We start from the raw sequence: 25,051 nt of genomic DNA, 5'->3' as shown, positions 1-25,051 counted from the left end.
GGGGAATAGACATGGACAATGATATAAGACAAGGATGTTTTATGAGTAGTATTTTATTTGCTTAAGTTATGAATACAAAAGTTACAGAAATTAATTAAAAAATGGAGAATATTTATTTTTTTTATTTTTTATTTGCAGTTTGTTAACCGAGAAAGTCTATTGGGCCATGTTGAGGCCATTTTCAATGGAGGCCCGGGAGAAAAGCTCCAGTAATGAGAATTTGCAATATTTACAAAAACAAAATAAACAAAAAAAAAAGAAACAAAAATTACAAGTAATAACAATATTTACAAGAGAATTAATCATCACAAGTAATGCACAATATTTATGAGCTCATACAAATGGAACATTGAAAGGAGAATGTAAATTCATCAGATTTATTGGGGGTTCTTTGGTTGAGATTGGGATAGGAATGATGAAGGGGGTGGAAAGCATCAGGTGGGGTGAGAGCAGGAGCATTTCCAGAGGGTGGAGAGATGACAGCGAAGTATGCTCTTGAAGGTGGAGGGATTATGGGTAGTTCTAATGTGAGGGGGAAGTGAATTCCAGGATCTGGCAAGGGAGAAAGATAGCAAGAGTTGTCCTGGAGTATGTATGGGTTTGTAAACTTCGAGGAAATATCAATTGCTGGATCTGAGTAATCTATGTGGCTGGTGCAGTTTTGGGTGGTGGAGAGGGAAGGACAGTTAGAGGGTTTGAAAATAAGCTTATGTGCATTTGTGAGTTGAATATATGTCAGGTAGTTGGGAAGTTCCAACCAATTTAGGGAATGGAGGGAGTCACAGTGATGAGGGAGGATTTGGATACAGTGGCAAACTTAGAAATTTTACTGTAGCAGGAAGATAGTTTAGATTTAAGGGTAGATTGAAGATTTGTAAGGAGAGGGGCTCCACATAGGAGTGAAGGAATGAGGTATGTGGTGGCTAGTAGTTGTTTGGTTGAGGGAGTAAGGTAGCGGTTGTGCCAATATAGCGTTCCAAGCTTCTGATGAGTTTTTTTTAATATTAGTTTGTAGGTGTGAGTCGAATTTTAACTGATCATCAATAAGGACTCCTAATAGCTTAGTACAGGGAACAATTTCTATAGAGGACTTGTTCTGGCTGACAATAGAGAAGGATGCTTTGTTAATTTTGGTGAGCCTGGAGGGGTGAATATCATAATTTTGGATTTAGATGCATTGAGAGCTAAATGGTTATCTAGCATCCAATTTTCAGTGTGGGAAAAGGCGTCTTGGTTTAGATTCATAAGTTTAGGGAGAGAATTAGCAGAGCAGATGATGGTAGAGTCATCTGTGTATTGGACAAGTTTCACATTGGGGATGTTCTGATAGAAGTCATTGATAAAAATGGTGAATAGTAAGAGGCCTAGTATTGAGCCTTGCGGGACACCAGTTGGAGTGTGGATGAAGTAAGAAGTAGAATTATTCCACTTTACGGCTTGTTCTCTATCTGAGAGGTAGCTGGTGAACCAGTTGATGGAGGAAGAGGATAGGCTTAGATGAGAGAGCTTGGTCAAGAGGAGTTTGTGGGATACAATATCAAAGGCCTTAGATAAGCTGAGAAGGAGGGTAGATACTATGTTGCCGGAATCATGAGCAGAGTTAATGATTTCAAGAAAGGTGAGCAAGGCAGTAGTGGTGCTGTGACCATGTCTGAAACTATGTTGAGTAGTGGTCATTAGTTGATTGTCTGTCAGGTACGGTTGGAGTTGTAGATGGATACATTTTTCAAGAATTTTTGAGATAGGAGACAGAATAGCTATTGGGCGGAAATTGGAAACTGTAGAATTGCTTCCCCCTTTATTGAGGGGAATGATGAATACAAATTATAATATTCATTTAGGTATTGAAATTCCAGTTATGATGTTGTATGCATGTGATATAACTATTATTACTAAAAGTAGAAGATGGATGAGAGAAGTTATAATGTATTTGGAAGAATGTTTAAAGGTAATAGTTATGAACTTAAATAAGGAGAAATTAAAAGACCATGAGATAGTATTAAAATAGATGGGAACAATTCTCTAAGATTGAAATATCTGTTTAGGTACACGTTTTGATAAATATAGTAGTAGAAAGGGATGGGGCATTTTATTAAATGAATTAAAAGAAATGTGTATATTATGGAAAACATATATATTAGCTTTTAATAAAAACGTGATTTGATTAACTCAGTATTAGTTAGCAAGATGCCATATTTATCATTGTTATGATTTTTAGAATGCATGAGAAACTTTTACTTTGAATAATTATCTCTTTAATATGGGGATCAAGAGTAAACCCTGTTAAAAGTGGTATACTGTATGTGAATAAAGAAGAAGCAGGTTTGGGGTTGATTAGGCCAATAGTCTATATTAAATCAGTAAATTTATACAAACTTTTTAAATGTTTACATAAAATAAGATGTGATGTTGATAATAAGAATATTTAAAGACAAGTATAAGGAATAAAAGGAAACAGTAAGGAATAATAAGCAGAGGAAAAAATACCATAATGAAGAAATGGAGAGCTATCAAGAAAAAAATAAGTTTCTGGAATATAAATATTGCTAAAGTGAAAGAAAATAGAAATATATGGAAGAAAATCATTATGAGAAAGTTTTAATATGTTAATCCTTAGGAAAATAATCTTGAAGCAAAAATCAGAACAACCAAAGAAAGAAACAAATGGTATAGCAATCATGCTGAATGTCAAGATTTTTCTGTGGTGATTGGGAATAAAGAAATTACTGGTAAAACTAATGTGCCTTGCTGAAAGAAAAATGAAAGAATTTGTATTGTGTTGAAGGAGAAACAACATGTGTTTTTTTAAATATGAAAGAGTTAAAAAGTTATGGAATAGATTATGTACACAACATTTAGGGAGATATATAAAACAAATATAATATAGATATGTAATGGAATGGATGAAAACCAAGATGCTTGAATATTCAATGTTTTATTCCACAAACAGTCCCAATCAAGAGTAAAACCACATACAGCAAAGGGAAAGCCACAGCATAAACGCTATTCTTCCAACTGCGTTTTCGTTTATATCACAACACTTCATCAGATGTACTTTGTTAGACTAATTCATCTACTATTTATACCCCATTTAATCAATCAATTAGCTATATAATAATTATGAAATAGTAGAAATTAATTTATTAAAGTTTTGTATTACTATGTTTACATTTTTTAGTATAACTTATACTCAGTAGTAATATTGACAAACAGCCACTAGATGGCACACAAGTACAGGCTGCTTTCATCTGTTCACGATTTAAATAACAGAAATTCAATACTGTTTTTAATTTCTAATATATAATTATGCATGTATTTTATTTAAATGTTGTTTCATAATATCGCTGAATTTATTTAAGTCTTGAAGTTTCAGGAATTTTTTTACACATATTAAAATGTTTTTTAATAATAATAAAGACAGTCAGTTAATTTGGAAGATTTTTTAAAAATTTTAATCTGTTAGGAATTTGGAGGGAATTTTTTAATTGATTGATTAAATGGGGTATAAATAGTAGATGAATTAGTCTAACAAAGTACATCTGATGAAGTGTTGTGATATATTATGCTGTGGCTTTCCCTTTGCTGTATGTGGTTTTACTCTTGATTGGGACTGTTTGTGGAATAAAACATTGAATATTCAAGCATCTTGGTTTTCATCCATTCCATTACATTTGGATTATTGTTTTTTTTCACCCTGCTTTTTTCGATTCATAATATAGATATGGATATGATTGAGTTTGGGTATTATGAAAACATAAGTAAAAAAAAGCAAAATTGGATATTGATAAAAAAAAAAAAACATTTTTATGCAATATGAGTAATATGGAATGGAATAATTAATGAAATTGTGTTTAAAGGAATATGAATTTTGCCACTGATATTAAAAAAGATTAGATTATGTTTTTTGAAAAAGGAGTAGGTGTCAAAGTAAGAAACTTATTATATATTAGTTTGGGGCATAGAAATTTGAAACTGTAAAATCAATGTAATTATATACGTGTGTGTGTATATATATATATATTTTTTTTTTTTTTTTTTTTTGATAGGTGCTGTGGGATCTTTTAGATCCATCTGAACTACCATCAACTCGTAGATGGGGCCTCATTTTAACATCTCATGCAAAAGATGGAAAGTGTCCTACATATTGTATTACTAACAATACTTCATAATAAACTTTTTACCTCTTGTACCTACTTATCCATTTTATTATCACCTAGCTATATCTAATTCCCATTCTCTGAGTCATGCTATTTATACCTGATATTGCACACTCTTCTTGTCAGTCACTCTTTTACCTCCATGGTACTCTGACTCATTTCCTCTCACTACTCCTCCCACTAACATAATCCTGCCCTTTGCACCTTTCTTGTACTTTATCCACCATACTTCTTAACTTAGTTTATCTCTTTCTCCTTCCATCAATGACTTTCAATTACTGCAGAAAACACTTCAGCTAATCATCTTCAATACCTCTTTTTAACTAGCTTTACTCCTTTTCTCCCCATAACATATAATTCTCGCATCCTATCTCTTTTCATTCTCTAAATATCAAATGCTCTTCTATTTCTCACCACTATTCATCTTAAAAATATCTGTACTTCATCTACTACCTTACTACCCTAATTTCCTCTTCATTCTACCATGTTTTATGTCTCACATTAACACTGCTACTTTTCTTCTTCTTATCCAGCTGTACATGCAGTATCCAACCATTCTCCCCTATCAGGAATTCCCTCACTCCCCCTCACTCCAGTGTCTATACTAACTACCTTCACATGATTTCTATCATTTCTAATTAATTATATCCCACCCTTCTCTTCAAATATGGAATACTACTCACCTCCTCCTATCCTAAGAAACAAAACATTAAGTCTAACACTAATGTACCTAAACTTCCACTCTTCTACTTCTTCACACCAAAAAATCTCTCGCTCTGTCTGTCTCTCTCTCTCTCTCTCTTGTGATAAGTCCTGGACCCTCTCTCTCTTTCTCTCTCTCTCTCTGGTGATAAGCCCTGAACCAAAGATCCCTTATTCTCTTGTTCTTCTTCCACCATACCAGTGTTTTCAAAAAAAAAAAAATGAAAATGTCCTCCTTAAGTAACTGTAGCATTGCCAGTAAAGTAACTGAATTTCATGCCAAGATCAGTCTTTACTCCCTAGATAGTTCACTTCTTTACAGAAGCATGGCTTAGCCCCGCATACTAGACACTGATATATTCCTCTGGTTACAATACTGTTCATTCCAACAGAATAAATAAAAAAGCTGGAGGTGTTGCTATTCTCTTTTCTAACCAACATATTATTTCTCATTCAGTTATTTCTACTCTTATATTTCTATCTATTGAGCTCATTCTAACTTAAAAATGAATGACCACAAAGCACTACTTATTATTGGCCTATACATTCCCCAGGAAATAATATCCCTATTCTAGAAGATATTTTTTTTTTACTGGGCATCTACCTTTAGAACCTATGAAACAGGTATTTTCAGTGATGCCAATTATCATTAATTGGCAAGTTCTTATAACTAACTATCCCTCTAATAGCATTAATCTTTATAGTTTTTTTAAGTTAATTACTTCCTCCATTCACCTCAACCCTGCCTCAAGCACTGGATCCATCCTAGACTGTATCCTAGTTTCTAGTCTTCAGTACTGCATTTCAACCAGCACTCTCCCAGACTGCCTTAGTGACCATCTTCCCAATGTTTATAGTCAATTGCATACCATCTTCACAATTCCCACTTTAAATAATGTTGTACATTTACAAACTTCAATCCAGAAAAAAAAGTAACATTTTGCAATCCATTAACTAGTCTGTAGCCCTTATCATTAGATGAGGCATATTAATGCAGCAAGTGATATCTTGGTGCTGCTGAGGCTTGATTCCATATAATTGAGGATGTTAGACTTTCAGGACAAAGCCTCATGGGTCCAATAGTATCATGAGTACAAGAAACTAGCATTAAAATGTATCGGTATATTCCTTAATATCCATAACAACCTTGCACTCATCAGAAGAAAGGGTAAAACACAAGCATCCACCATGGCTATCTTACTCCACTAGGATCCTAAGGCGTAACACAGACAACTCCTGGAGAAAATGGATAAAGTGTAAGTTCCCCACTGACCTAAAAAAACTATAAGCAACTTAAGAACATCATTAAAAATATTACCACTTACAAAAACTACGGGTCAATATTATGTGATCGAAGAATCTCTTCTTCTAACACATAATAATTTACACATATACAGTGAATGTTGTAAACTGTGAATGGCCACGTCCTCAGTTTTTTTCCATGGGAATAAATTCAGTTGGCCATTATCGGGAATTCCTGTTTTCTTCAATGTAGAGTGATCTTGGAGTTGGTATATTTAGTTAGGGGGTATGGGTGGCACAGCCTCCCATATCGGGAGGGGGGGGTGTGTGTGGGGGTGAAGCCCCCTACTTAATTAGTGTTTTAATGTTTGTTTTTTATTTTATGGTCACATTAATTTTTTCCCGAGGAAAAAATTTGAGAATGTGGTCATTTGTGGTTTACAGTGTTCGCTGCATATGTGTCTATTATTATGTGTTTGAAGAAGTGATTCTTTGATCACATAATATAGACCCAGAAACTACTTAGCATCTCAAATAAACCAGAAAAGAATGCTAAGAAAATTTGATTGTCCATAAAGAACATCCCATATCCTAGAATACCAAGTGCTCCAAACCTGTGCCCAGATATCTTTCCCTCTGAAGTAGCTTCCAAGTTTAATTCCTATTTCATAAACTGTAAAGCTTTGATAATTTATACTTCCCAGCAAAGCCCTACTACGACAATCATACCTGTCAGTATTATGAACTCCACATCAGTATTATGAACTCCTCTTTCTCCTTCAAGCAAGTGTTTACCTCTTATATTACAAATCTATTAAATTAACATAAACCCTGCTCTCCCTCTGCTGACAGTCTTCTTTCTGAACATCTGCTTTTGTTGCTTTTCCATTCTCCATATTAATTACTTGAACTGTACATAAATCATATATTTCATCTCTGTGGATGAAATGTGTTACCATTCCTCTTCACAGAGGAGGCAGCTCCTCAGAAATCATTAACTTCAGGCCCATCATTATTCTGTTTCTTCTCTCTAAGATCTTTGAGAAATGCATTAACAAACAACTCCTTCAACATTTACTCTCTGAAAACCTACTCTCCCAAACTCAACATGGCTTTCACCCTGATGATTGCATTACAACTGAACTTGTAGCCATCATTGACTATCTTTAAAAACAGAAATAATAATATGCTAGTTTAATCCCTCTTTTGTGATCACTCATAAGGCTTTGATACAGTTTTTCATGCTATATTGCTCTCACAAAATGGCAGCTGTTGGTCATTCTATCCATCATTGCACTTACCTGGTTCTCTAGCTATCTTTCTAATCATCTAAAATCTGTTAAGTGGTTCTCTTATTATACCTCCTTTCTCCAAGTTAACATTGGTGTTCCTCAAGGCTCCATGCTTGGTTCCCTTCTCTTTAAGATATTTCTCAGCAGTTTGCACCTTATACAATATGTAGATGATTCCATTTTCATCTATTCATCAAACATCCCTTGACATTTGAAACCATCATTGAAAATGTTTTTGTTCCATTGAAAACCAACTAAAAAATAACCAGCTTGTCTTAAACCTCACAATAAAAAGGCTTCTCCTTCTTTTTCTGAAATCTTTAACACTCCTTAAAGACACATGCTAACATTTCTGCTTTTAACAACAGAGATCAAATTTAAATCTCTTGCCAAGCAACTTGGTGTTATAATTGATGATCAAATTAAATTTGGCCTCCATATTCAAAACTATATAAAACTATCTGTCAGAAATGTGGTAAGATGTACACATAAAAAAATCCTCACCAACAATTTTTGAGTAACATTTACAAACCCTATCTCCTTCCATCTCTATTTTATGACTCTTCCATTCTCAACAACATATAGACCTCTCTTCAAATGAAAATGGAGCTCTGCTACAATAAAATATCTAGATTCACTACAAATCTGCGCTTCAAATCATATCAGTACCTCACCCTCAAATCCTTAAGCTGCCTTGAGTTACTTTCCTGCATGAAGTTTATTCAACTCTTTCTAGCCCACAGAATCATATTTAAACCATCTTACTGTCTAGCAATCAGCACAATTCTTAATTCTACCAGCTGTCATCCACTATGTTCATTTGAAAAACATCTTGACATTTACAAAAAAAAATCCATAGGTCTGTCACTTTACTTAAACTTAATAGCAAACACTTGGAATTCTCTCCCCTTGGCATAAGATTAATAACTAGGTTTCTGTTCAAACACTGCTTAGCATCATCCCTCGTTATCTCTAACCTATTTTACTGCTTCTCACCTAGCTAACTATACTTACAATACATTTCTTCTCACTTTTTTCTTACATTATTTGTTTTCTTCTTTTCTTTCCTTTTCTTCTTCTCCTCTCTCTTTCTTCTTTCACTTTTTCCTCATTCATTTGACTTCTTAACTTCCCTTACACTGCCCATCTTCTAACATCTCCATTCCTTCCCTTTTACCATCGACACTGTCTTCTTCAATCCTTCTCTTTTTATCATTAATACAGTTCGCACTTTTATCTCTTATATGAAATATTGCCTTTATATTGCTTTTCATTTGATTACTCTTTACTACTACTGCATTCTACTCTCTCTTTTAATAATGTATATACACCCCCTAGTCTTATTTTTATGATCTGGCTTTTCTTTTACTTTTTACTTTTTATTTATTTATTTTTCTTTTTTTCTTCTTCTTAAATCATCACAATTTGCTTAATACCTACTTTTCCTGCTACCATATTATCTTCCCAACTTTTCCTCACACATATTTCTCATTTCCCTTTTCTATTGTCTTTCAAGCAATTTCTCTGTGAGCTGTTCCCTTATTGCACTCCCCATTTTTTCTGCTGCTGCCAATGAAAGCTAATTAAAAAACACCTTCTGAAAAGCTTAATAAATCCTGCCAAATGTACCACCAAAATGGTATGCAACAGTACTCCTCACATTTGTAAAGATTTGATGGTACATTCCAATTTTCAGTAAAGATTTATTGAGTTAGAGAATTCTTTTTTCCCTCATCACCAGTCATGTACAGAGATGAAATTGGAGGAGTAGCCAGTCAGGTGGCAGGAAGAACATGTATGTCATCTAGCCAGAATTTAACAAAAAGCCATTAAAATAACACAGACTCCAGGAATAATTAACTACTATAAAAACATCTGTGTTTATGTGCATCAGGATATAGTACAATGCAGCATACCCCCAATCCATAATCCTACCATCTAAGCACGTCAGAAAGCACATGCAACATATGCTGCTGTGCACATGTGGAAACCCATGGGCAAAGCAAATATATTTAATCACTTCCATAAAAACAAAAACAAAAATGTTTGTGTTCTCAAGCCTTGTCTTTCCCTCCATACCTAGGAATGTCATCCGATGTAGCTTTACAATAGCTAATAACAAGCCTCTGAGGCAAGTACTTGTCAATAATTAACATTTCTCTAATTTTTTAAAAAGAAGCTACTGTAATAAGTATTAAACAGTCACAAGTGCCTTTTATTTCCACAGTTGTGGGAAGAGGACTGTGTGAGACATATGGTAAATTACCTAACTTATTTGATGGCAAGGTGACATACTTAAGGCTGATTGCAATGAGGTATACTTATAGTGATTTGCAGGAGTTTATATCACTTTGTCGAAACCCAACTGCAGCGAATGGCCATTCATCAAACACAAATCAGCAAACAGCCATTCATCGAACATTCACATGAGTGAATGTGTTTCCCAGGCAAGTGAGTTAGTTGTCCAACATACCAAGTGACAGACACACCGCAGTATATCAACCCCCCCCAACTTATATATACCAACTCTGAGATTGCACTACAGTGGAGAAAAGGGCAAATTTCCATATGTTGGCCAACTAACTATCTTCCCTGGGAAAAACATTCGCTGATGTGAACATTCAATAAACGGTCGTTCACCGATTTGTGTTCAATGAACATCTATTCACTGAAGTTGGTTTACGATGAAGTGATATAGACCCGATTTGCAGTAGCTACAGTTCCATTTGGTAGTCTGGTGTTTATGTGAATTTGAAATGACTTTATTATTCAGAATTTGTTGTATGTGATTAGGGATAGTTCCACATTTTGGCTACAGAGTTATAGTATAACCAATTACCATATTGATTATATAATTTTTTACAGTTAAAAGGTACTGTGCTTCTGATCTCAGTAGCCTGGGTAGTTGTATTTTTGGATTATATTACTAATTAAAGACATCCATCACGGTTGCTGAGTATTGTTGAACTATTTTAAGCTGAGAAATGCAAGTTCATAATGGACGGTGTGTTTTCTAGTGTTGTTATTATAGGCTTCTTAAAGTTTCCTTAGGTGACGAGTCTGATTTTGATTAGGATAGGGAATGCACAGAGGAGTGTTGGAGCAGAAAGGAATGAGCTGTGATGGATGGGGGCATAACAATTAAGATATGGTTTGGCTTTGTATATAAAATTGAGAATGTGGTTAAGCTTACAAACAACACATTGCTCTGCATATAAGAGATATAAGCAGTTAATTACATGTTAGGTATGGTAGCTTTGTTATAGTATAACAGCTTATTGGGATCTGATCTATTTGTACCATTAATGAGGGGGCACATTTTGTATGCCATGCTAATAAAGCAATACCGAGGGACTTGGAAAATATGCATTAACACTAAGGTACTCTGATGTTTCACATAACCAGGTTTTCAAGGAAGTTCAAAACACAGTGCAAAGTATAATCTATTTTGTTTTCACTTTTTCCATTATTTCCGTTAGCACAGATTGAAGAGAGTTTGAGTTACTTAAAGGTCTGTATTACACCTTGCTGTAGGTATTTTGACTTAACTGGTTTTGATAAGTTTACTTGCAAAATGTTTGAAGAAGGAAGGAGCTATATGCTTTAGCTGGTTTAGGGCAACAATCAGCTGATACCAGCATTTGAAGATAAAATATCTGCTGAAAGTGTGTTGTGATGAGGGGTTTATTTGGCTAGTGGCATAGTACCTAGCAATGACGTGGTGTAATACATAGATGGCACTGACTATAACCCAGTCTGGTATGTGACCAGCAGCTGGTGTCACTCTAGGTATGAATGGGTGGTTTATACTATGAACAAAACAGTGTGTACATGAGGTCTTGTAGTAGTAACTATGGTATGTTTGCAGATTGCAGTATCAAAGTGGCTGCTTCTCATTCTGAATGGAAACTGATTTGTTTTGGTTTTTGACTAGAAAGGAGCTTCTCACTTCAAATAGTTTAGGCTATTATTGTCAAATGAACCAGAACCAAAGCAGCAAACAGCTCCCAGTAGAGAAAGATTTCTACAAGGCAGGTGTGGTCTGTGTGATATTTGGTGGAACTCAACATCTGTAGGACTGGCAACCTTCATGTTGGAAAGGGATTTGTCACACTGTATAGCTACTACTAAATGCAATCTAAGATGGATTGTAGCCATCTGTGGGACTAAGCTATTATTTTGGGGTGGTGTAGAATAACTAGCTAGATCTCTCAAAACAACTACAGATTACCTAAGTCTGCTTTATCTTGTCTAATCTGCTCTGTCCCACTCACACCTCCCTAGCTGACTGCAATCTTATGCATACTGCTTTTTCTTCCATAGCTTGAATGTTTTACAGCCAATCAGAAACCTCCTTGATGTTAAATATACAGCAGCACAACACTATGTGTTTCCCTGTTTTAGTAAAGCCAGCGTTTCTATGATAATAAAAGCCAGAGTTGGTGTGTATACCCTAGAGTAGCAGTAGACTCAAATAGCAGTTTCTGTTTTCTGCCATTTTTGTTTTTGTTTGAGAATACAACTCAGACACGATAGATATGCTCATCTAAAGGTAAATTATTTTGAGATCGTCTAAATGAACAGGATGAAACACTGTAAATACCAATAAGTGTGTGTGCGTGCACGTGTGTATATGTGTACAGGATTTTAAATACCAACAATTAGTTTGTGTATGCTACTTATGAGATGATGACATTCTGTGATACTTATATTCTAGTAATAATTATAACAGTCATTAGAGCTTCATAGTTACAAATTCAAACTTTGTTTTGTTCTGTGTGTGTGTGTATTTTTCTTCAGGGGTTTCAGAGAGAGAGAGAGAGAGTGTGTGTGTGCTACATATGAGATGGACCTGTTGATTTTTGATAATGATTATGCCAGTCTTTAGAGCTTCATAGTTTAAAATTCAAACATTTTTTTTGCTTTTTTCTTTTGTAAGAAAGAGTTTTAATACTGTCTGGTTAAGTAACTTACTCAGAATCACACAGTGAGCAAATGGAGGCTGAAAGAGTCAAACCATATACCCTTGGCAACAGGAAGCAATTAATTAAGACAGTAAGTCTTAATCATCTGCATTGACTGCCAGACCTTTGCTAAGGTCTTCATTTTATGATAAATCAGTCAGGGTAAAACCACTGAGGTTTACAGTCAGTGAAAAATGGCAGTCGATAGAGTTTACATTTTTTTCTTCAGAAAAAAATGCATGTTGGTTCAAAACTTGTTGTTTTGTTACTTTTTTAAGCAAATGTAAGTAGTCTTCCAAAGTAGTTACAATGTAAATGAATACATATTTAATTTTGTTATTTTTTGGCAAGCACTTTGGTGTGTAATGCATTGTGTTTAGCTACAACAGTTTGTCTGGCACTTAGTGCAGATGAATAAGGCTATGAGCTGTTAATGAGCTGCTTCTTGTAGTGCAGGGGTTGATTCCTTTGCCTTTGTTTGTTTTCTGCATGACTCTTGACCAAGTTACTTCACTGAACAGTACTGTTGTGCTCCTCTTGAAAAGGGACACGTCCAGTTGGCTCTCCCAGGCTGTAGCAAATATGTTGCACATTTATTTTTTGAATTCCTGCACCTTTCATGTACCCACTGCTTAGTACTTTAATATATGCTATTTGATCAGGTATCCCAGCAAGTCTCTTATAGTTTAATGGGCTGCCAGATGAATTTTCAATAAATGTGGGTTTCAAAGGAAGAGACGTTTACTGTTGTTGTGCTAAGTCTGTTTTCAATGTGAGACTGTTTTGTTTTGTTTAGCAAATTTCTGTCAGTGTTTTTGCTATAAAATCTGAGATAAAAGTTTTAAATTAAATCCAAATCTCAGTGATCATTGTAAAAGTAAAGTAGAAAATATCTACACTGACAGGTTTGAACAGTGTTTCATCATAAATGAGGAGAAATGGACAAATAATGAAATATTGGTATTGCAGGGTGTCTTGGTCTGTTTCCCTGTCTAGGGCCCCATTTGACAATGATCCAGCTTTGAGTGCATGTGTACATGACCAATGAAGCATAGGTGAATCTGGTTTCATGGAATGGAAGTTCTTGGATTTAAAATGGAGTCTGTCTACACAACATTAAGTTACATGTGAACTGTAAAATAAGTCTGTCTAGTTCAAGTTGTGCTTCTTCTCTGTTGAATGTTCAAAGATAAAAGACATTTTTGTTTGTACCAGAGATGGTGCTACTATTTTTACCTATATGCTACTAAACAAAACAGGAGTGATACTTGAAAATGTGCCAGTCTACTACACTACTACTGTGAAGGTTTCCCTTTAAAGCTAGAAGTGAATTATTTCTTCACAGTTATTTTTTGAATGCTTAACGATACATCCCTATAAATGTTGATTTGATCAGATTTTGTTTAATGATAGATATTAACATTTTTGCAGAATGAACTTTGTTTCATTTTGGTAAATCAATCACAGAATCTTTAATGCATTTTTGTATACCTTCTTTATCTGATGGCTGTGTTACAGTATAGTTTATGCCTCTTTGCTAGGTTTTATTTTAAAATTTTCTGGGAAGGTTATGAGCTAGGTTGGGGCTGATAAATGAAAATAAAGAAAAAAATAGTGGTAATTAATGTTGTCCCTGTACACTAGGTGTATAACATTGTAATATATACACATAAATTCCACTTAAGGGAGATCATATAGTCAGTTGTCCAGGAACTTTTTGATGGATTTTAGTAAAGTCATTCTTTGCATTATATTTATAAAGGTGAATGTGTGTCTGTTTTGGTTAGCAGTATGGACAAGCCGCGTTTGTCCAACAATAGATTAAAGTTTGTTTGGGAGGTACTGGTACAGGAACGATGCTAAAGAGTCAGTGTACAGCAATTACCCAGGCAATGAGAAGTGTTTAAAGTGTGTGTGCACTTGCATGCATGTGTGCAGTTATGGGAGGTTGTTCAGTCCTCTTCCCCATAACAGCAGTAGTAGTTGTGTAAGACTTCTATGTATGTGAGGAAACAAGCTGCGAATATATGTTAGAAGGAGTTTTCAGATGTTTTCTTCTTTTCTTTTTTTTTTTACAACCATTTCATAGAAATGGCTATTCTGCATGTTTTACAACTCAGCACTGCTGGAGTACCATCTGTGTATTCATAAGTGGACCTTCCTCCAATAACAAACCTCAGTGTCACTCTCTGTCACTCTCTCTCTCTCTCTCTCTCTGTCCTTATGAATGCTGCCATGGCAAAATCCTTTCTGCCCATCCATTTGTATTATTCTATGATGTACTCAAAGACCCTGTCCATCCACTTGCAAATATATTGGTGCTATCTATAGATCTAAAGGGTAAGTGAATAATGACCAAGGCACAGTGAAACATATGATGCCACATTCCAACACTACAGATTTGTTGTAACAAGTGTCTTCTTCTATCTCCTAACAATTTGGCACAGTCTATGCAGTTCTGCCCATGAACTAACACTGAACACATCTGGATGGGTACATTACTAGACCTCTAATTCTCATGTCACCACAGTGCCACCTCAGCACTACTTACTCTTACCATTTATGATGCACAAAATGCACTTGATTTATGATAATGACAGATAACAAGGTCAGAGTAATTATTTTTTGTCTTCCCAGCCCAGTACTAGAAATCATAGTTTAGTAGTACACAGACACTGTAAATATGCTGTCTATAAGCCTCTATAACCCTCTTCTCTTATAGGTTCATAGGTTCAATTGTCAATGTAATGACCTAAAGACCTTTAAAAAAAGTAGCATGATTACCCCGCCATGTTGACCATTCCAACTTCCTATATACATATCAAAATTATTATTTTTTTAAAGCAAATTTATTGAGTTTCAAATAAAAACAACAAATCTTCATAGAGTATTCATAAATATTTCAACTTAATTAATTTAAAAAACAAACTATATTAAACAAATATCTTCTTCTTGTCTTTCGGCTTTTCCTGGTTAGGGGTCGCCACAGTGGAACTCCGGTCCGCTAATGATTGGCAGTATAGTTTTATGTGCTGGCTTGCTGGGCCTAACGCACAACCTTCAACGAAGGAACGCCCATTCACGCATGTCGTCACACAGAAGACGCTCTGAGAATCAAACAGGCAACGTCTAACTGGGAGGCGATAATGCTACCGCAGCACCACCACTGCAGTTATATTAAACAAACATAACTAGACTATTTACAATGACGTTCACAAATGTACATTATAAAACTGATTTACATACATCAACAGTTATCTAAATTGACAAATTATTTCCGTAGTAAGTCATATAACTTATTCCACATATTGTAATAAGATGTATTCCTGTTAGATCTTGCTTTAATGGTCAACAGTTCCAAATGACAGAGTTCAATAAGAAGATTGTTAAATTCTTGGAAGGATGGAGAAGTGTCATATTTCCAATTTCTTATAACTTTTCTGGCAACAGCTAATGTAGACCAAATCACAGGATATTTAATTTTCTTAATACAGTCAGGTATTGGAGTATTATATAAAGCTATAGATTTAATAAACATAAAAATTCTCTGAAAATAGAGCTTGCAAAATAACATTGATATCCTCCCAGTACTTTTTAAGGCTACACAATCAAAAAACATGTGTGACCAATCGGCTTTTACTTCATTTTTACATCTTCATCATTCTTCTTACTAAATTTGTTTATTAAGGAGTTAAGAAAGATTTATACATATATTTCCATGTAAATAGTTTCCATTTAACCGAATAAGTGGTCTTATTAGCTGATTCTAATATAGTTTGCTTATCTTGATCATTAGAGAGATAATTATTAATAGTAAAAAAGTAGTTTCAGTAACTGTCAGGATAAGTATCATTGTCATTTCTAATTATTTTGTATATGTATGACAATTTATTTTTAATAGGAGATTTATGTTGTGTAGATAACATCAAATACTTTATAAGTTTAGGTATTGCTTTTTTATTGTAGGAGGCATATCAAATTTATTTAAAAGGAATTGTCTACATGCTTGTATTTCTATTCATAAATGATTGTCTATTTCAAATTCAGCTGTCAAATAGTGAAATGATTTTAGCTCATATTTTACCATCAGCTGAAACCATTATATTATTATTTTCTTTTAAGACTGACATGTTTGCATTATCAGAAGAAAAACATAATTCCTTGAGAAAAAGCAATTGGAAAAAGTTTAAAAAAACAAGCCTTATATTCTGAGAATTTATATATATAATTTCTAAATGTTTTTAAGAGGAGTATCATATAACTAGATTTATGTAGAAGAAGAATATATGTAGAAAAATAATTGTTTAATAAACGAATGAATTATTCACTATAGATAGTTTTTGGTAATAAGGTTATATGTATCACAAGACAATATTTCTAAAAAATTCTTCCATTTTGCAGTATATTCTATATCTATAAGAAGAGTTATATATTTAATCACAGATGAAATTGAATATAAGGTCAGGTTGGGCAAACCAATATCTCCATTATTCCAGTCTCTCATATGGTAAGCTAGTGCTATTCTGTGTTTATTTGGAAACCATAAGAATTTTTAAATCATCAAATTATTTTTTTTTAATTATTGATTTTGGTGGGGGTAAAGATATTGACTGAATACTATAAAGTACTTCAGGAAGAAAAATCATTTTTATAAGTGAAAGTTTCTCTTCCATAGTGAAATGAAGCTTTTTTCCATTTACTTATAAGATCTTCTATTGCAGATAGGCAATTATTGTAATTTATTTGAATAATATCTTTGATATTGGTGGTTATTGTTATTCCCAAATATGTTATTTGGTCATCCAGTGCTAAATATTTTTTATATTTATCATCTATTATATATTTTTTTGTGTAAATAAGAATAATTTTTGTTTTGTTTTTACTGTAGGTCAATCCAGACTTTTTTAAAAATATTTCTATAACAATAAAAAGAGTTGAAATAGATGTTTTATTTCCCCCTAAGTTTATAAGTATATCATCTGTGAACATTTGCATTTTGGGAGACTCATTAAAAGTTGACTCAAAACCTTCAATTTCTTTATCCATCCTAATTAAATTAGCCCAAAGTTCCATTATTAAAGTAAAGAGGAGTGGGGATATGGGACATCCTTGTTTAGTCCCCTTGGTTATTGGTATTTTTTGCAAAATACTAGTACCATTTTTAAAATATTTTTGACTACCTTTATATAGTTGTGTGATTAGATTTATAAAGTTAGTTGAGAATTTTAACTCTTCCATTATTATAAATAAATAATCCCAGTTAACTAAGTCAAAGGCACAGTTTATACTGAGATTTATTAATGTTAGATTTTTGATCAAGTTCTTTACAGATTTAATCAGGGTAATAATTCTTTTTATATTATCGTATGTATTTCTATTCATAATAAAACCTGTCTGATCTTCATATACTAGAGTTGGAAGCAATATATTTAGCCTATCTGCATATCTGGACATAAACATTTTATAATCAGTGTTTAGTAAAGAAATTGGCCTATATGAGGAACATTTTCTGGGATCCTTATTAGATTTTACTATGGGAGATATAAAGGTATATTTCCAGGAAGGTGGGGTAGTAGCATTGTTTTGAGAAATAATAAAACTTTATGAAGTAGATTTAAGGCAGTTTGGGGCAATATTTTGTATATTTCAGGAATAATACCATTGTTACCAGGTGCTATATTTTGTTTTAGTTTACTAACTTGATTTTGAAGATCAATAAATGATATAGGTTTATCCATTATTGCAGATCGTTTTTCTGATAATATATTTTTAGTATATTTAGAGATGAAAGTTTTGATCTCTTTTTTCAAATCTATAACCCTAGGGTTCTGAGTGATATTGAGAAAAAATCTCTAAATTCTATTATAATATTATGTAGATCTGAGAACATCTTTTGTTTTTTAGGAGAGAAAATCTCATTAATATGATAATGTTTATTAAGTCTTTTGGTTTTGTTGGCCAGCATATTAAGAAGTCTAAGATTGGTAGAGAAGTTTATAAATTTAAATTTCTCTAAACTAATCTTAGTTTTATTATTTAGAATCTCCAAGTATTTATTATTTAACGAGATGATTTCATTTTCTTTTTCAGTTTTATCTTTATCTCCTTTATTGTTAGGTTTTAAGTTATCTAATTTGAACTGTATGTCTTATAGTTCTTTATCCCGTAGTTTCCTTTTGTTAATATACCAGGTAATGATTTTTCCATATAAGTAGGCTTTTAAAGCACCCCATATATATATATATATATATATATATATATATATATATATATATTTCAGAAATGTCATTTGTGGTCTTTAAGGTAATAAAGTTTTGAGTTTTTGATGATAGGAATTCTTTAAAGTCTTTTAATTTTGTAATGTATTCCATGATTCTTTTAATTTGAATATTATTAGTTGTGTTAATTAATAACTCAAAGGTTATAAAGTTATCATCTGATAAGGGACAGGATATGAACTTTGTTTTTGATAGGCTATTAGTCAATTCTTTCGAAATATAAACTCAATCTATTCTAGAATGAGTGTTATGTCTATAAGAGAAAAAGTAAAAAATAATGAGTTTGGATCAGCAACATTGTTAATGCCTTTTTGAAGATATACCCCCAGATTTACTAATCTTCTGTTTAGGAGCAGGACAGCAGCATGCCATGCATATTAATAAGGCACGCTGCAGAGTTCCTAGGTTTACATGGAGTGTGTACGAGTGCAGGCGGCATGCCTGAGAGCAGAGCTCTCAGAAGAAACACGCCCCTGCAATGTAGAACAGCAGAAAGTGGTAAGAATTGAGCGAGACCTCTCATAGGTGTCCGCATATCCCCATCAACAGTCCCCCATGTGTACAACAGCAAGAGTACATATAAATTAAATGAAGAATCCCTTTTATTATTTTTTTTAAATCCAAGTACAGCTAACCGTAGATGCGCAGGTGTGCCCATTGCTTAGCCAAGGTTAAATCAACTTAAAAGGCTGAAGAGGATAACACGGAAGGTATAGGAAAATGAAGCAGCATAGCAATAGTGTAGTGGGCTGAGCATTTGTCTAATGAGCAAGCATTTCTGGTTTGAGTTCCACTGTGGCACAGTCTATTTTGCATGGCAAAGCACGTTATAACCAATATTTTTGTTGCATAATCGACTAAATACCATATATTTATCAACTGGAGTACTGCAGGAAATGCACATGTGAAGTGTCTGTGTCATAATGAATAAGGCACTAGTAAACAGTGTTAAGCACAAATAAGCAGTAGTAAGCATATTTAAGCCCTAGTAAGCATGTTTAAGTGTGTTTGCATGGGGTAAGCACTGCCTACACAGATTAAGAAATTTAGAAGCTAACCGTGTATAAGAAACTGTAACCGGAAGTCAGCAGTGCTTACCTCCATGCAAACCCACTTACAACTGCTTTAAAGTGCCTTAATCACTCTGTATTCAACAACCCATGTTCTGCCCAGCAGCAAAATAAGCAGCCTTTGTAAGGCTTGAAAACAGGACCCTACACACCATAGACAAAGAGATTTACCACTAAGCCATACCAGACATACATACGTTTGATGTTTTCAGAAACATAACATCCAGCCAAGTCATGTAACAGTACAGAGAATGTACACTAACATCTAGATGTATGTGTGTAAATATATTAATATCTAAACAGATACAACATATTTAGATATGTGCGTATATATATATATATATATATATATATATATATATATATATATATATATATAAAATTAGAAATGTATATATATATATATATATATATATATATATATATATATATATATATATATATATATATATGAACATATATACATTCAAATGCCTACATCAACATATATGTTTACACCCATATGTCTACATATATACAGCAAGATACATATATGTACGCAGATATCTATGTAGATATATACAGACATGGTTATATATATGTAAGCAGATATATATATCTCTATATAGGTATATATGGCCACACATCTGTAGATAGCAATGGTAGATTAGCAAAAACAAATATGTCCACATGCACCGTTAATGGGGTTGAGACGCCCCAAACAATATACGTCTTGTACGAATAGGCATACCCACCCCACAGCCAAACACGTCCGCCCTGCAATACACTACCAAGTGTTACAGTTCCCATAACCAGGACCTGACATGACATGGGCACATGATGTTAATAGTACCAAAACCCACCTGTATACAGTCATAGGAAATGTAAAATGTGGAAGCTATCAACATCCCCAGGATACATATACACAGACAGATATATATGCAGATACAGATATACATAGATATTTACATATCTATCTATATATACACACACACATATATATATATATATATATATATATAGAGAGAGAGAGAGAGAGAGAGATACATGTGACTACACATACACACGCAGAGATATATGTATAGTAAGATACATATGTAGACGGTGCACACAATATGGAACAGCCACTATGCCTACAGTTCACACCTGAACAACTGGACACTGTATTGGCCATCTATACAAATTACAATCATTGCCTGCAACATATATCCAGAGAGAGGTCATAAGAAAAAAACACCACAAACAGGTTTGCAGAAATGGAAAACCTTTATTTGTGTACTATTACAGTTCTATATACCATGTCATATAGCTGTTCAGACATTGACATCCATATAAATAGAATAATGCAACTGTGAAACAGTTATGCTAATACAGTAGTCTGGAAAGGTTCACAACTGTTGCTGTCCAGGCCAACGCCTTCAAATTGTACAATAGTAAAAACAGACTGGGCAACAGGATACCAAACAATCAACAGTATGTAATGCAGGTGTATAGTTCAGCAGCCTCTATCTACACTCTATACAAAATCACTAGGTGGTAAAGACTTCAGTTGACCAAATGGGATGTAACTGTTACATAACAAGGCGTAACTGACACCATGACATGCACACTGACAAACAGAACAGTGTGTATGATAGGAGGCAGTAGGCCTGCATTAACCCAATTTATATGAATAATGTAAATATAGGTGAAGTATACAGTACTGTACATCCAGATACCTTAATGCAGCTCACTCCTAATACCCCCACATTTTGTAACAGCCTAGGTCATTTATGGTGCATCCCCCCTAGACTCAATAATACAAGGCCATATACCACTGTTACATACAATGGCCTCTGGAGTGAATAAGAGCACACATGTATTGTGTAGGTGAAGCCCACACATATATGGCCCCAGCCTCACCGTATGTGTGGGGAATACAACAGCAGTGGAATGATGGCAGCAATGGCAGTGTGATATACACACAGCCCACTATAGAACAACCCCTGACAGTATGTCATATCTGCAAAAATTGGTATGTAGATGGAGGACAGAGGCTGGAACACAGGCCCATATGTGGAAAACTGTTGCCATACACTAAGCAAGTCACTGGTATTACAGGGTAGTCTGCAACATACCCTTAGCCAGGGAATTGAGGTTAGAAACATAAATGGATGTAGCCATGTACTGATAGCAGACAACACACACACTGCCAGTGAAATATCTGACACAGGACCTTTGTGGTGGACAGGCAAAACATGATAGGCACACCTCTGACCACCAACAGGATAAGCCCACAGTTGAGAGCTATGCAGACAGACTGCATTCCAAGGTAAACTAGTTTGTACACACACATTCTGTAACACCAGTACTATACAAAGCATAACACAACCCTACGCACACTCTGTCTGTAGTTCTGGTGCCTCCTACAAATATGTAGCTGCCCTGAGTGTACTGGTTCCCCTGGAAGAGGTATTCTACCTGCTGCCTGTAACACTGATGCCCACACACAGGAAGGATGTCCATCACACAGGAAAGGTAAAAGGACCATGCCCACATGATGTAGGGATTTATAGTAGGTGGTTGCCATGACAGTGGTAATTGGAAGTACTACACAGCAAGCTGCATGCAGTTAGCAAGTGTAGGACATTGATTGGTGCAGAGACCATCAGCTAATCAAATGCATCACCTACTAAAGCCAGGCTGCAGTCTACTCAAAGGAGAGAGAGAGACAGAGAGAGACTGACAGAGAGACAGAGGGAGAGAGAGAGAGATATACAGAGACACAGAATACAGCTGAAAATGCAGGCATGTAAGCAGCTGCCATTCATAATTACATCATTCCCACATCAGGTACGTGATGTACATGTATTGGAATATAGTACCTGTTCCATCATAATGGGATAGATGATGTGGAATGTGCTATATTTGCCATCAGGTGTTGTTGTGATGATGTTCAACTGAACAGCTGCTATGGACAATAGTGTTTGTCCTTGTTGGTAGTGGGCCATAGCAGTTAACTGTGCAGGTCAGCACTGACAGATAAAATGTAAGCCATCATAGTGTGTGTTGTGTAATGGGAAGTATGTACATGATGTGACCAATAGCTGGTGGTGGAAGTAATACCATTATGATGGACATGTGGGAGCCATGGAGCACCACTGGCAGGATCCTCAGGTGAATCTGTAATGTAGCATGCCGGAATGCTATAGGTGTGTAATAGGGTTACTTGCAAACAGGTCCTACATATACCCCACCAATGTCAGGCCATGTCCATATATGGCACCTGTCTGTGTTGTAGCAAGGCAGAACAGTGCAGCTGTGCAGGAAGGTGTTGTGAGATTGTGGAGCTGATGTCTGAATGTACCCTGCATATGTGTACAAATGTCATATATATATAAGGATAAATGTATATCAGCATGTATGTCCAGAAATATACATATACCCATATGTAGACATATATATGTGCAAATATATATGAATTCACACATATATACATATATATAGATATATACCTATATGCACATATTTACATATGTACAAACACACACACACATATGTATGTAAAGACATGTCCACTATATCACTACCACAGTGATGTGTGCTATGTGTGAGGCAGCAGCACACATAGCAATACACACAGATATATACAGCTGGCAGTGTGTGCACCATGGATGGGTATGTCACATGTTAGTCCCTTCTTAGCAGCACATTGCCCCCATCTGTGAAGTATGCAATGGAAATATGGGGATGTATGGAAGACACACATGTGGAGGTGGTCAGGATTGGTAGATATAGAGAACAGTCTACAGGGGTGGTATGTGACACATGCGATAGGTAAACACCGTGGATGGTGTGTGTGGTCTGTGATATGGATGCCTCATGGTCCCCAATATGGGCACAATGGGAAAAAGGCTCCCACCAACTGCCATTCACAACAGCAGTCCATGTCCTGAAGGTGCCTGGTCTGGAGGCTGAGCAGGAGGAACATGTTGGCCATGTGAATGTGCCCTGGGTGTCTCAGACTGATGTAGCACATCCCTCATGTATCTGTGGAGCCCTGTATGGAACAGACCTTAGACCTGAGCTCAGGGGACAGGAACATGTTGGTGTGTGCCCTGGGGGGGGGCAACATCCCTTGAATGGTTCCACCTGATGTTATTGCTGTAACAGTACATTAGGAGGCCCCAGGTTGGCACACATATGTGATGTGGACAGGTATCCTGGTCAGATGGGTGTGGAGAGGTGGATCAGCTGGCCAATGGAACATATAAATGTTATTGTCTCACTGTTACAGAACATTTGTTGTTAGTAATAGTCTACACAATCCCAGTATGTGTCCAGCAGCATGCATAGATCTCCCCAATAACACAGACTGTCATATGTGAAGCAATCTTAGAGCAGCCATACCACTGGCATATATGTAATCATAGTGGCCTTGACAATGGTATGCAAGTGAATACTCTGTAACAGGCCAGAAATGTTAGTGTCCACACAGAGGACATGGCTACAATCAAATAGCAGAAGGTTTGGTACAGTAAACAATCTGTCCAAATGGTAGATAAGCTGTAGCCATACCTGATTAGTTGTGTGTACAGTCTGTTGAAGCTGATATGGTGGAGGGGTGACAGAGATGTTTTACAAATGGTGGTAATCTTGCCATATGAGTTCCTCAGACCTGTTTCCATCTTTATGTCTTTCAGGCAAGATGTCACACAGCAGGTTACCTGTGTATTCAGCACATGAAAATGAGGTCAACATCAACCACCTGGTACAGCACAACAAGGTTCTCTTTGGCAGGACAGCCCATGTCCAGCAGGAGCAGACTGCCCTGTGGAACTATCTAGTCCAGAGGGTCAATGATGTCAGCCTGCATAAACGCAGTTATGAGCAGGTCCGGCATCATTGCAATGACCAACTTCACAATGCCCGTCGGCATGCTGCCATAGTCCTGGGAGATCACCTTGCCAAAGGGGGTCCATGCCATCCACCCCCCCCTCTGACATGTTTGGAGGAGCTCCTGGCCAGCCTCTTGGCACCTGCCTGTCCAGAACATCAAAAACCACTGGACCCCTTCATGTAGGCGGGTGTCACCCACACACCAGCTGAGGAACGTACAGGTAAGGACACAGGGCACATCAGTAAACCACTGTTGTGTAAATATCTGCAGTGGTACAGGTAGATCATGCATATCTGACATGTCATAGATATATTGTGTTGCTGCACTGTAGTGATAAACAAATGTCCAGATGTGGTAGTATTGTGGGAATTTACCGTTGATGTATGGTAGTACTGCACACAGCCTGTAGCAGTGCCACAGGTGTGGCCACTGATATTGCATCTCTCACCCTCTTATGTAGGTCCCTCCAGGGTAACAACAAGGCAGCA

The sequence above is a fragment of the Protopterus annectens genome, chromosome 2.part1 (assembly GCF_019279795.1).
Source record: "Protopterus annectens isolate FY-2018-M chromosome 2.part1, PAN1.0, whole genome shotgun sequence".
In the NCBI taxonomy this organism is placed as follows: domain Eukaryota; kingdom Metazoa; phylum Chordata; order Ceratodontiformes; family Protopteridae; genus Protopterus; species Protopterus annectens.
Note: the sequence above shows the minus strand (reverse complement) of the source record.